The sequence below is a fragment of the Onychostoma macrolepis genome, chromosome 05 (assembly GCF_012432095.1).
Source record: "Onychostoma macrolepis isolate SWU-2019 chromosome 05, ASM1243209v1, whole genome shotgun sequence".
Taxonomy (NCBI): Eukaryota; Metazoa; Chordata; class Actinopteri; order Cypriniformes; family Cyprinidae; genus Onychostoma; species Onychostoma macrolepis.
The window spans coordinates 31263894-31277810 of NC_081159.1; the positions used below are offsets into that span (position 1 = coordinate 31263894).

A 13917-nucleotide genomic window follows, 5' to 3' on the forward strand; every position below is an offset into this window, starting at 1 on the left:
GACCTCAAAGGGGCAGGGGCTTGAGCTTGTGCACGCCACTGCATGGGTGGACGCAACCACCCACACACGAAAGGTCACACACGGGGTAGAATTAAAAGGGTAATCACGCTACACTAAAACACGTACATAAACAGTAAATAAGGCATAACACACACGAAACAACCCCAAAGTTCTCCCAGAATCCCAGCATGCATCAGCGTCAGAGCCGTAGTGCATAGGCACCGACGTTACAGTACATTTCAGTTTAACATTAGCCTATGCCTGTGAATGATATAGGCTAAACTTGATAACCTAGCCATGCAGCCTAGAAATGTAGAAAAAAGTGTGTGTGTGGCATAGCTATCCTTCCCTCAAAATGCCTCACACCCAAGTCATTAATAGACATTAAGACATTAATAGCCCAATTGACTTGACAAATTTAATTTGTGCACGCCCATGTATTTTCCGCACATGCCCTTCAGCTGGACAAATGATGTCACGCACTGGCCCACGCGCCACTCTCTCTGAATCACGTTACAGGTGTGATCACTCTTTGATTGGCGCAAAATTTAACAGTCACGTGTGTGCTGGATGCTGGTCCGATATTTTTCCACTCTGGTCTGTAGAGTCACTGAGGTAATTTGTGGCAGCAGGTTTTAAAATTAACGAGGCATTTTAATTGTTTCTAAATGCAGGCCCGGATTAACACAGTGTAGTGCCCTAGGGTGACCACATTTCGGCTGTGACTGTTTGAAACTATGTTCCTTGACTAAATAGAGCAAAATCAGGCAATATTGTTAAAAGTCATACAATGTACATCACTTTATATAACTTATTGTTTATTGAGCTGTTGTATTAATTTAATATCACATTTACAAACACCTTTAATAATCTTTAAAAGCTGTTACTCACTTCAGCAATCTCACAAAACTCCATTATAATCAATGAAGCTCTCTACACTGCACAACGAATCTCTTATTTACACCATCTACACTTTGTTTGTTATAACGAGAGCATTTGTGAGCGTGCATAACTCAGCAATGAACAAAAGTATTTTGAGCAGTGAGTGGATTCTGATTAACATTGCATTCAAGGAATCAACATATGTCTGCGATACATTACTCAACGCTGCACAAACACGCAAGTAGAAATCTTTGAAGCTCCTCTCAGCGCAAACACAAATAGCCTATGCTGATCCAACCCATTCTCACACCCAACTCGTCACATATTGAAGCTTGGTCAGGACCACTTGGCGTCGCTTTTTGACGCTCAAGGTACCCCTTAGCGTCATTTTTCGACTTGCAGGGTTACTACATTAACCATCATGTTAACGATCAACCTAACAGTATTTGATTTGGTACAATTCATTCATATCGAACATTAAGCAAGCTTACCTGTACGCTTGTGCCAAGGTCCAGAAATGAGCTGTGTCCGGTGCAGTACGTTGGTATTGATCTCCCGGTCAACCAAAAATCGATGGATTTTCAATCATATTTCACGGTCAACTATATGCCGATGACTCTTCAACAACAGCGTCGTTTCCCGGTCAACTATAAATCAATGACTTTTCAACACATTCAGCGATCGCCCGATAAACCAAATATCAATGCTTACTCAATCATAAAGATAACTATAGATCAATGTTGTTCCAATATTGTTGCCATCAACATTAATAACATCAGGTTTTCATCGATATGGTAATGGTGATTCAACATTTATTTTGCATTGAAATTTCAACATCAACCATAATGATGATTCAGATGGAAAAACAATGTTTATTCAATGTTGGCTTGCTGTCTGGGTAAATTGTCATCTGCTCGTTAATGGTGTTTTTTTACATGCATGCTTTTTATGCTAGTTTAATCCTCAAATAGATCTGATACTTTAGTTTCAACAAATCTTTAATAAACAAATGGTTCACTTTTTTTAGGTCCTGACTGCCACCAGTTGAGTCAATGATTCAGTGAGTTGCTTATTAGAAAAGATGCTCATTTGTTACAACATAGTATTATAAATGTTTTATTCATTGCTGTAAAACTAAGTTTTTTTTTTTAATCATCAGGTGGAGAGACAATCTGGGCAGCAGCAACAAGACAACTATTATGAGTAGAGAGGGGTTTCAAGATCCAGGTGCAAGGTGCAATAAGATGCAAGGATCCAGGATCAAGAGATCATTCATCAAGAAGACTGTTCAATAGGAAGCAGCGAATCCTTGGTGAAAAACTAAACCTGGTTGTTTCAGCATCACTCAGGCAAGACAAAATACATTTAAATTGATTTCAGTTGGTTATATGTTTCAGATCATCCTGACCATTCTGTTGTCCTGGATTTGAAGACATGCTGGAACTGCATTTCTCATGGCTGAAAGGTTTGTGCAGCGGTATCCAGACATATAAGCACCCTTCCTGGACCCACACGACTAAAGGCTCTGGAGGAGAGACAGGTAATCCACAGGGTTGGATTTAGGGATTCAACGAAACCAATTTTTCAGAACCGATCCGATACCAAAAATTCTGAGTATCCGATACCAGTGCAGTTAAAAAAAAAAAAAATCAATGTAGAATTTCTATACTTCTGTGTGTTGACCTGATCATCGCTCATTTGTGTGTTAAACACATTCTGTTAAATAGACAACTTCATTTTAATGAAAAATAACAAATGTATAAAAATATATACTGTATTGACCCGAATATAAGACGACCCTGATTATAAGACGACCCCCCTTTTTCCAGATGTACCTTTTGGAAAAGGCTTGGTTTTTTTCCTCTTTCTCTCTCTCTCTCTCTGTAAAACATTTTTTCTTAAATTATTTTCATATTGCATATTTTTCCTATTTTTAATTTTTGTTTTGAAAGTATGGTAAATACTGGTAAAATGTACCAACAGTAAAAAGCACAACATATGTTTGGAATGATTTTGGATTTCGATGTTCTGATGTACTTCAAAGGCAAGTACTTTGTAACGCCTGTTTCACACATGCTCTGTTTTAGGGCTGGGTATTGATTCAGATGTCCCGATTCGATTCGATTTCGATTCCGATTCGCAAGCTCTCGATTTGATTGGATTCTCGATTTTTTTTTTTATTACATTCAGTGAATATAGTTTTAAGACAAAAGCTATTGATATTTCTAAAAAAATGAACAGTAAATGCAGTTTACAAATATTGAATTAATAAGAAATTAAGACCCACAGGCCTGTATTTTAAACCTATTCTTTTTTTGTATAGGGTCCTTAAACAATAATAGGGCCCTATAAAATTTACTGGTAATCAGATGAAGGCATAAAACATTACACTTCCTTTTATGTAAAGCACTTTGAATTACCACTGTGTATGAAATGTGCTACATAAATAAACTTGCCTTGCCTTGCCATTAATTTAATTTATCCTAATCAAATGAAAATTAAACCCTTTTATTTTTTGGCAAACAAAGTGCTGCACAACAGAGGTTTACTGTTAAAATTAAAAAGAAAACAAATGGGATTATTCCTTTAAAAATAAAGATTAATTAATATTTATTAGTAGTAGAAGCATTGAGTCTTAAGACTGCTCTTAATGTTAAACTAAACTTTTATTTTGACAGGTTGCCGTGAGGAATTTGCAGCTGCTGTGTATCATGTGATATGACTGTAGTTTTCTCAAATTAAACTGTAAAATGTTAATGAAATGACTCTGAGCAGCAGTGTGTTAATGTCATAGTGAGACGGCAGAAGATGAAAACAGATCTTGTTTTAAATGTGTGCTGAAATAAATTCGGGAAAAGATCGATTCGCGGCCTTTGAGAATCGATATCGAATCGACGTCATTAAAAAAAAAACGATTTATCGAAAAATCGATTTATTTGCCCAGCCCTACTCTGTTTGCAGTGCGTATGCGGTCCGTGTGCGTTACGTATGCGGTGCAGAAGCAGCACGGACTTATTGTTTTGCACGGGACGCGTTTGCAGTCCGCTCCTGATCCGCGGCTGTTTACCACAAACACTACATTTATCTATTATTTTTATTTCAAATCCAAACGTTAGCTTATACTGAAAGTGTAAGTCTCGCGGGTCTTAAAGAACTTTGTTTTTCTACCTCCACAGGTCAAGTGCATATGTTGTGCACTTTTATTTGTTTCAAACCTAGCCAAAAAGCCTGTGAAACATAGTAGACTTTAATTATATTGATTTTTTGGGAAATTACTACATTTCCATGTCAATCCATTTTCATTTTACCGCGAACAAAGCACTGTCACTTTAATTCAGCGCGTGCTGCAGACGCACTGCTCCAGGAAAGCACTGCCGGACCGCAACCGCATGCAGTGAGAACGCTTTAATCCGTTAACATGGGTGCCGAAACAAATACGCACTGCAAACGGAGCATGTGTGAAACGGGCGTAAAACCTGCCGAAAGTACAGTGTGTTTGGGTTCTTAAAAGTTTAAAATTTTATATATGATTGTTAATTTAACTTTAATTAAGATACTGTAGTTCTTAATGTCATGACAGATGTTTGCATCCTGACAACTTTAAAAAAAAATAAAAAATGGACACAATGTTTAAGAGGTTTTAAATAAACAGTAGCACAGTGTAGCATAGTTTGTGATTATGCTTGGTCTTTCTTTGGTGCTGTTAAAACCACCACAACAAACCTGTAGCTCTTTTTATGAAATAGTAATAAATCGCATTTTAAATCGCAATTTTGATCAGAAAAATCACAGTTAGATTTTTTCTCCAAATCGTGCAGCCCTACCAACAATGACATTTAAAAATATACACTTTTTGTTATACCATAAAAATAGGTAGCCCATCTGAATTATATAACATTTAGGCTATCCATCTCATAGTAGCCTACCAAAATTGTATTAACAGTAGAAGTGAAATATTATTGTAGTCTTCAAATCTGGGTACTGTCATGTTTTAAAATCACTTAGAGGAAGTTTGGTCCCATCAGACTAACATGACAGTCACGACTCATGCCGCTGTAAGCTTTTCTTTTTCTTTTGTTTTCACTCGCGATCTTTACATCACACATATTTCATCGCACACTCGTTTTATGCGTTTTTGGCACCACCTATTGTTGTGGGTGTATTACAAAGTGATCTCCAATGACTGTTTAACTGTCCTTAATAAAGGACTCTCGTTTTCACCAACTGCACACTGCAATGAATTTGACACTTATATTGATTTGCAAAAATTTTTTCGCAACTTGAGACTCAAAGAATTTTTTAATGTGAGACAGACACAGCAGATTCATTCATCGGATTCTGGTGTTTTCACGTCTGATATAACCTCTGAGTCACGGGATAGTTACGGTGGTACATCTGTAGAGGACTATAATTCTAGTGAATTACATCGGACTGGTTTTAGAGGTAAATCCACTTTTATTCCTTTCAAGAATAGAAATGCCTCTTTGGACACTTATTGTAGGCTTGTAGAAAGTGATGTTGTATCTATATTCAAATCTAAAAAACAATATAAACTTGCACATAATTTGACGAAGGCACAACTGTCGAACTGGAATCACTTAAAAAGATTCGTCTATAGTGATTCAAAGTGCTGATAAGGGTGGAGCAGTGGTGATTTTAGATCGAAAAGATTATGAATTTGAAATACAGAGACAACTTTCTAATTCGGCTTTCTATAAAAAATTGAGTACGAATCCTTTGGCGCATTTTAAGACATCTGTATACAATACTTTACAACGTTTTGTAGATTCCCATCAGCTGACCAAAGATGAATACGAATATATGCGTGTTGAACATCCGATTACTCCGGTATTATACACGTTACCTAAAATTCACAAACCGTATAGGAAATCCTTCTGGTAGACCCATAGTTGCAGCAATTGGGTCATTGACAGAGAGAATTTCTGCTTTTGTTGATTTCCATTTACAACCTTTGGTCATGTCTTTACCTTCTTATATTAAGGACACGATGGATTTTATTGAATTTATGAATAATGTGAAATTACCTGATTATCCTGTTTTTCTAGTCACCATGGATGTTGAATCGCTTTACACCAATGTTCCATTTCAGGGTGGGTTAGAGGCTATGGAATTTTTTCTTGATCAACGTCCGGGTCAGGTACCAAGTACTACATGTTTGAGTGATTTGGCAAAATTGGTGCTTTCACATAATTATTTTCTGTTTGGGTCAGATTATTATTTGCAGATTTCAGGGGTTAGCATGGGTTCCAAGATGGCCCCAAGCTTTGCATCCCTTTTTTGTGGGATGTTTGAACATCAGTTTGTGTTAAACCCTGTGGTAAATTATTTTTTGAGACACATTGTTCTATGGAAACGTTATATCGATGATGTTTTTTTAATATGGAGTGGTGCTGAATCTGAGTTACTGGAGTTTCATAGTTTGGTAAATAATAAATGTAGTGCGTTGAAATTTACTATTGAATTTCATCAAGAGAAAATGAATTTCTTGGATGTGCTTGTTCTTCGCACTGCATCTGGCATTGAAACTACTTTGTATCGTAAACCAACTGACCGTAACACCATCTTGCACGGACAATCTTATCATCCTGTGTCATTAAAGCGTTCGTTACCAATTTCACAATTTAGTCGTATTCGCCGTATTTGTAGTAAAGATGCAGATTTTCAACAGCAATCACAAATTCTATCGGAGAGATTCAGAAAACGATCATATCGAGAAGAGTGGATCCAGTCTGCAGTGAGTCGTTTTAAAGATGTATCGCAACAGGAGAGTCTTGTCAAAAAAACAAAAAAAATTAAACGTCGGGTTAACTGTTATATTCAATATTCGCCTGTATCGAAGGACATTCATCATGTTTTATTGAAACATTGGCACATTGTTGAGAGTGATCCCGGTCTTAAGAAGTGTTTTGATGAACCACCATGTCTAGTGTACAAGAAAACACCCAGTCTTCGTAATATTTTGGTCAAATCTGATTTGAAACCTGCTCCTCATTTTTTGAATAAAATACCGTATGGGAATTATAGATGTGGTAACTGTCAACAGTGTAATTTCACGTATAAGACATTGACTTTTACACATCCTCATACGACGAAAATATTTAAGATTCGGGGTACGATTTCGTGCAAGACGGCTAATGTTATTTATTTGTTGCGTTGTCCTTGTGGTTTGTGTTACGTTGGTAAGACTAGCAGACCTTTGAAAAATCGTATTTCTGAACATCGGTGTGCAATCAGACATCGCGATCCGAAAAGTCCAGTAGCTCAGCACTTTGTAAACTCGAGACATTCCGTTTCCACTCTTCAGTATATAGGAATAGAAGTAGTTAAGTGTCCACGGCGCGGTGGTGACATCAATAAATTACTTTTACAACGTGAAGCCTTTTGGATTTTTACATTAGATACTTTGTCCCCGAGAGGTCTTAATGAGGATTTTGATATTCGTCCATTTCTTTAAATATGGAATGCTTATCCAATTATGTGTTTTTTTTTTTTTTTTTTTTATATAGCTCCAATAAAGGTTTTGATGGTATTGGTTGAATTTATGTATGTAGGCAGGTATTAATTAATCTTGTTGTATTGTGTATTGAGAATTGTATTTTGTAATTTCTTTGTTGTTGTTGTTTTTTCTTTTTTGACTGCGGTTACTTTGGTTTATTTATTGTTGTTGTTGTTATTATTATTATTATTTTGGGTATATTGTGTTAGGTCATGTGACCTTTTGCTCACATGTATAAATAGACGCATATCAGTGTTGTTCATTTGTCTGATGAAGAGCCTGTGTGCTCGAAACGTTACACCTTATGTGAATTTTTTTAATTAATAAATTTTTCTTTGATACTTTTGGAGCTTAGGTGTTGCCGACTTTGCATTTTCAATATGCTTCTACTTGTTTTTTAGTCGAGCACCCATTTGAGATAGATGTGCGTGCTGTTGTTTGCTCTTTTTGTGGGTGTATTATTGACATGTCAAAGTCTAGACCCTGAATATAAGACGACCGCATTTTTTCAGATGTATTTACAAGAAAAAAACATCGTCTTATATTCGGGTCAATACGGTAATCATAATCTATGACAAAAATACTATTATAAAGATACAAAATACAAAAAGATACTCTAGAAAAATCATGGGTGCACAATAATTTGATAAAATCTAAACATTTAGTGAAACATTTTAGTGAAATAAAGGCCGTTCCACACTGAGCGCAATGCGAATCGCCGACGACGGTGCTTTCACATTGAGCGCGAAGCGATTGTTCACCTTGTGCTAATTCACGCATGCACGCTAGGTGGCGCCGACCAACAATGTATTTTTCCTCAGATGTGTATCTCGTATATGGATTTAACATCGTCCGCTGCTCAATATACAGCATAAAATTTTGATAAGTAAAGTTTGGTTCTACACCAGAAACAAATATCTTTAATACTTACAAGAATATCCTATAATATAATTAGAGGTACAATTAGAATCAAGCTACACTTGAAAATGTATGTAATTATTAATGTGTTTGTTTATAAGTCACTTAAAACCATCATCGAGTGCTTCTAATAACTTCCGATTGTGATCTATAGTTGATTTTGATTATAATAGGCAGTTGTATGTCATCAACATCCTTTATTGTTATAAAAATACCACGAGCTGTATACAAAACACATACAGAAAATATATTGTTATAATCATATGTCTATTTGCTTTCATATGTCATGTGTAGCGGCACAAATGTACAACCCGTGCACAGAATGATGCGCTTGAAGCAACACTGAGTCACAGCGTGCAGCGTTACGCAGAGAAATGTTCAAAGCACAAAGGAAAGAGATATTGGTGTGTAGTGTATTAAATCTGCGTGATAGTTTGAGCCTTTTCTTTTAACAGTTTTAAATCTCAGTTTATGTGCGCTCTTAAAGAGAGTTTCATTGTTAAGATTTCAAAAAGAAGATTCACAGTTTGTGGCCACCATCAAAAAAAGTCTCGGTTGACTTTATCCAAATTGTCTATAAAATTATTTGTTTAATTATTTTTATTTGTTTATTTTTGTGTAGATTCAAGGGAAAGATGAAAAATAAGTAAGTCTGGGAACGACTGAAGAAGACCGCAGCGAGGGAAGGAAGTAATCATCACAATGTAAGTTCTTTGAGAATGTGTGCATTGTTTATTACAAGTTGTGTTTTCATTTAAATGTAGCAATGTACACAGCTGGTCAAAATATTGAAATATATTGTAAAATATAATTTATTTCTGTGATCAAAGCTGGATTTCCAGCATCATTACTCCAGTCTTCAGTGTCACATGATCCTTCAGAAATCAAGAAACATTTATGATTATTTTCAATGTTGAAAACAGTTGTGCTGCCCAATATTTTTGTCTACACCAGTGTTTCCCAACCTTATTTCTGCCGCTGCACAGTTTTGACCTGTAAAAAAATCCTGCGGCACAGTATTATACAAATAAAAATAAAAATAAAAAAACAGAAAGGGGAAAAGGTTTTTTTTTTTTCTCAATAATTAAACATTGTGTCATCAGAGTTGGTATTTTGGCTTTATATATGATCAGACACTTGCACTTAATTTCTGAAAATCATACTCAAATGGAGTTAACAAGGTTTTTGACGAACGATTGACAGAGATCTGTGTTTTCTCCATCATTAGAACGGCCGCATCTGAGGCAGTAAATTAATAGCTTAGCGTTTTCATCAGTTTGCAGGTTATAAAGTTTATTGTAGATATATGGGCACTCAGTTTCTCTTGTTGTTAATGATAACGATGACCAATTGTGCTGATTTAAAATAATAACAACGAAATATAATAGAGAAGGAAGTTTTTGATAATCTTCCATGGCACACCTGACCTGTCACGGCACACTGGTTGGGAAACACTGGTCTACACGACGGTTCAAAAGGTTGGAGTGACTAAGATTTTTTCTTTTTTTTTCTTTGGGAAGACATTAATAGCAAGGATGCATAAAATTGAATTAAAGTGATAGAAAATACTTATTATATTACAAAAGATTTGATTTAATTTTTTTTTACTTTGTTTTTTTTTTTGAATGTTTTGAACTTACTTATATTATAAAAGAATCATAAAGAAAAATATCACGATTTACACAAATATTAAGGAGCACAACTGTTTCTAGACTACGTTTACATGTGCACAAATAATGTGATTATTTCCAATAATCAGAGTAAGGACTTAATCACATTATGATGTTTACATGTCAAGAGCAAAGCTCTTCACTCCCGTTTACATGCAATTTCCATTATTCGTATTATTTGAGTTGTGGTTATTTTTTTACCGCCATTATTCACATAACATAACCCCACTGCTCAGCACAAATAGGTGTGTTACTGAGTAGGTGTGTTACTGGCCGCTGTTTTAATTTGTCTAATGCAAAACATGTTTGTATGTTTGTATTCCATACATTTTCGCCACCATAGCAAAGTGATGGCAGTGTCACTTCAGCTGGGTTTGCCTGCGCTGGATGAGGGTGAGGAGCAGAGACTGGTGTGCTGACAGAGTTTAGTGATTCGGCTCTCCAGAAATGCAAAGCTTTCTTCCCCATCATTTCTAATCTGAGGTGCGTTTCCCAAAAGCAATTATGGTCACAAGTTCCATAGTTACCAATAGAGTTCAGTGGAACTAACAACCATAGTTAGCTATCGATGCTTTTGGGAAACGCACCCCTGCAGGTGCGTGTCACGTCATTCATGTACGTCATGAGCACATGCACACTTTGGTCAGAGAGGCAATAATGTGATTAGGTGCATGGAAATGCACTGATTGATAATAATCAGAAATGTTTCTTAAGCAGCAAATCAGTATATGAGAATGATCATGTGACACTGAAGACTGGAGTAAAGGCTGCTGAAAAATTCAGCTTTGCCTCACATGAATGAAATACATTTTAAAGTGTATTAGAAAAAGGGTATGAAAACTGTTATTTTAAATTTAAAAAAAATATATATATTACAATATTAATGTTTTGTACTGTAAATTTGGTCAAATTAATATAGCAGAAGAGATTTCTTTTGAAAAAAAAAGAACTGGTTGTGTTCATACATTAGCAACATTAACATGATGATATCCTCCCTTTCAGCTGCCAGAGAAGGATATTGACAGTGCAGGCTCAGGACGGCGAAGAGAAGGAAGAACACCTTTAACATAATTTTCTCATACCTTTTGTCATGTGTTATAATAAAAACAATAAACCTGACTACAATAATATGGTAAATTTTATTAAAAGATTCCAGTTTGCAAGGAATCTGGAGTCTCCGACTCTGCACTAAAGGAGCTCTTTGCTGAGGAAGACCAAGTGCTGAGGAGGAGCCTTGTTCTACAGCAAAACACTGCATCAACCCTCCATGACAAGATGAAGAGTGAAGAGTCTCCCTCCTGTCCTTCCCTCAGAAGAGTCTGCCTTCTGCTGCTGGGGTAAGAACGACACTCTTCCTCTTCTCTCACAGCTGTCCAGCACCTAACTCTGCCTCCTCAGCACTGTCTGAAAGAGTCTTCTCCACAGTCAGTAATCAGAGATCACAGATTCTCCAGAGAAAGTCAACATGCTCATTTTCCTAAACAAAAACTGTTTGTTTTTGGGGTGGGCCAAATTATACAGGAGTGATGCTAGAAATCTTTATATTGTTCATTTTACATATCTTTACTCTTTATGAATGTTATTTTCTTTATTTATTTTATCTTCTGAGAAGCCCAAGAACTATGGTTCTTTGGTAATTGTAACATTGTTTAGGTTTATCTTCTGATAGTGAAGCTGTATTAAAGCACATCAGCACCAGATATTAATGAAGTATCTACTGAATTGTTTCATATCTTTTTATCATGTCTTTATTTTTTTGCACCAAATTAAGGGAGTTGTATCAATAAGAGTACTGATAATTATTGATAATTTTCACTGATAACAGCATTATTTAACTATGCCCACCCTTAATGAGACACAAACTTTTTCAGTTGATTATATGGCATAGCAATCTATGAATTGATGTGGTCAGTTTTCTGTGCTCATGACTTGGTAACACTTTGCGTGGTTAACAAAACATTCTGAACATTACAACTGTTCTTTTAGTATTTGTAGAAAGTAGCACTGAATAAATGTTGATTCATGAATGAATGCATTGTGTTTTTGTCTATTTTCTATTAGAATTTAATGTTTTTGAATTTAGAAGCGAGCATTTCAGTATTAGGTATTTGTTATACCGATACATATTTCTGTTGCGCAAACATATTTCCTGTATAAACGACTATGTCTATAGCCTTTTCAAGGGCATGTAGTGTAATGTTATGTTTCTTAATTGTGATCACATTACCTACGCTTTAATGTCGAACGGAAATGTTGAAACGAGTACGACGAATAAAATGTGCACATCTGAGCAAGAGGTCTAAATCTAGTGCCGTAAAGAAAAAGTAATTTAAAACAACGCTTATAAAAATATACCCAAATGATCACGAGTGGGTTTTCTGTATTCATACGATATTTACTTGTGAGTTATATGGAGAGCACTAAAAAAATGCCTTGATATTTTGTGTCTGTAGCATTTTCAAGACCTCAAACTTTACTGAATGTGTAGCTTTGAGCACAATGGTAAGATGTCAATTCAGTTGTAAGTGTAAAACAGCACGCCATAATTTTTGTGTCGATACTTAATGGGGTCTCACATCAAATAGATGAATAATCGTCCTAAAAAGAAATAACGACTTAGTCAAACACTCTCGAGAAATTTTCATTCATTTATATAAACCGTGAATGCTGATGACTCTCAGAGAGAGAGAAGGCCTCGCCTGCAGTCATAGTAGTGACATAAACAGTCCAACAAACAAAATGAGTACAGTATCATCCGTAATCCTGATCATTTGACTAAGTAAAACGCCGGTCATAATAGATCGAGAGGGGGTTTCTGTATTCTGAATGCATTGTGGCGCTTTTATTAAATGGTGCTAACTAGGCCTCTTGAATTTACAATTGTGCATGGGGGTCTGTAAAGGGGAAAAGCATGGACGATAAGGTAATTCTACACCTATTCTATATGCGAATAAAATAATAATAATAATAATAACCTAAGAAAATGGTAATAAACAGCTGAAACAACTGATACAACTCTTTAATTTCATGTTGGATATTGAAAAAATCCACATTCTGATGCATCTAAAGCATCAGACAAGCCTTTAAAAAAAGGCATGATCCCATGGTACTCGTGCAAAATATTAAAAAATATGTTGAATGAATGTGAAAAATATGTTTTCTTTGTTCGGTTAAGAAGCTGCATCTGTAGCCCCTGTATTGGAACTTAGAAAATAAGAGCTATTCCGCTCGGATGTGAAACGCCTCAGGGGCAAATTACTTGAAACGTAGGTTTGTAAAGAAGAAAAAACTAATCCGTCGTCTGGTTTAGTTGTATTTTAAAACATCCCTTTCTTAAAAACATTGTGTAAAACTTATTTGGTACCACGATTATTGTTTCATCATGTATTGACCGTATATTTATTAGACTGATAAAAGTACTGTAGCATGAACCTTTGTAGAAATAATAAAAGTAAATCTTATAAATTAAAGAGAATCGGTTGATGACATTGTGTCAAAACAAAATGGTTATGAAGATACATTTGTCAACCTTTTATTCAAATGTCCAAGCTACATTAAAAAGTATAAAATGGACAATATATGATTTTGGGGAGATGGAGCACTTGAAAAATTTGGAAAACTAGCTTTTAGCGCTCAGTGCATACCTAGACTGTTGACCTTTCTGAATGGTGTCAGTGTGTGTGTGTGTGTGTGTGTGCTGTGTCTGTACTTGTTTATACGATTTATCAAGACAATTGTATGATTATATGTGTTTTACAATGCTATAATTACATAAATGCAGTTTATGAGGATATTTCTTGAGTCATTATAATTAAAATATTTACAAACATACTAAACAATGTTTTATTTAAAATGGGGTCTTTGGGGAATTGGGTAAGTTTTGACATACCCTGACATTTGTGTTTTTCAGTATCTTAAAAATATAATAAT

General features: G+C 35.5%; 1 long non-coding RNA gene across 1 annotated transcript; it reads left to right on the plus strand.

The window, feature by feature from the left end:
• The first annotated feature begins 1832 nt into the window (after positions 1–1832).
• Positions 1833–11171, plus strand: LOC131540599 (uncharacterized). Its single transcript, XR_009271311.1, has 4 exons — positions 1833–1942; positions 2042–2422; positions 8940–9021; positions 10990–11171. It is a non-coding gene; the product is annotated as an uncharacterized LOC131540599 (long non-coding RNA).
• Positions 11172–13917: the final 2746 nt, after the last annotated feature.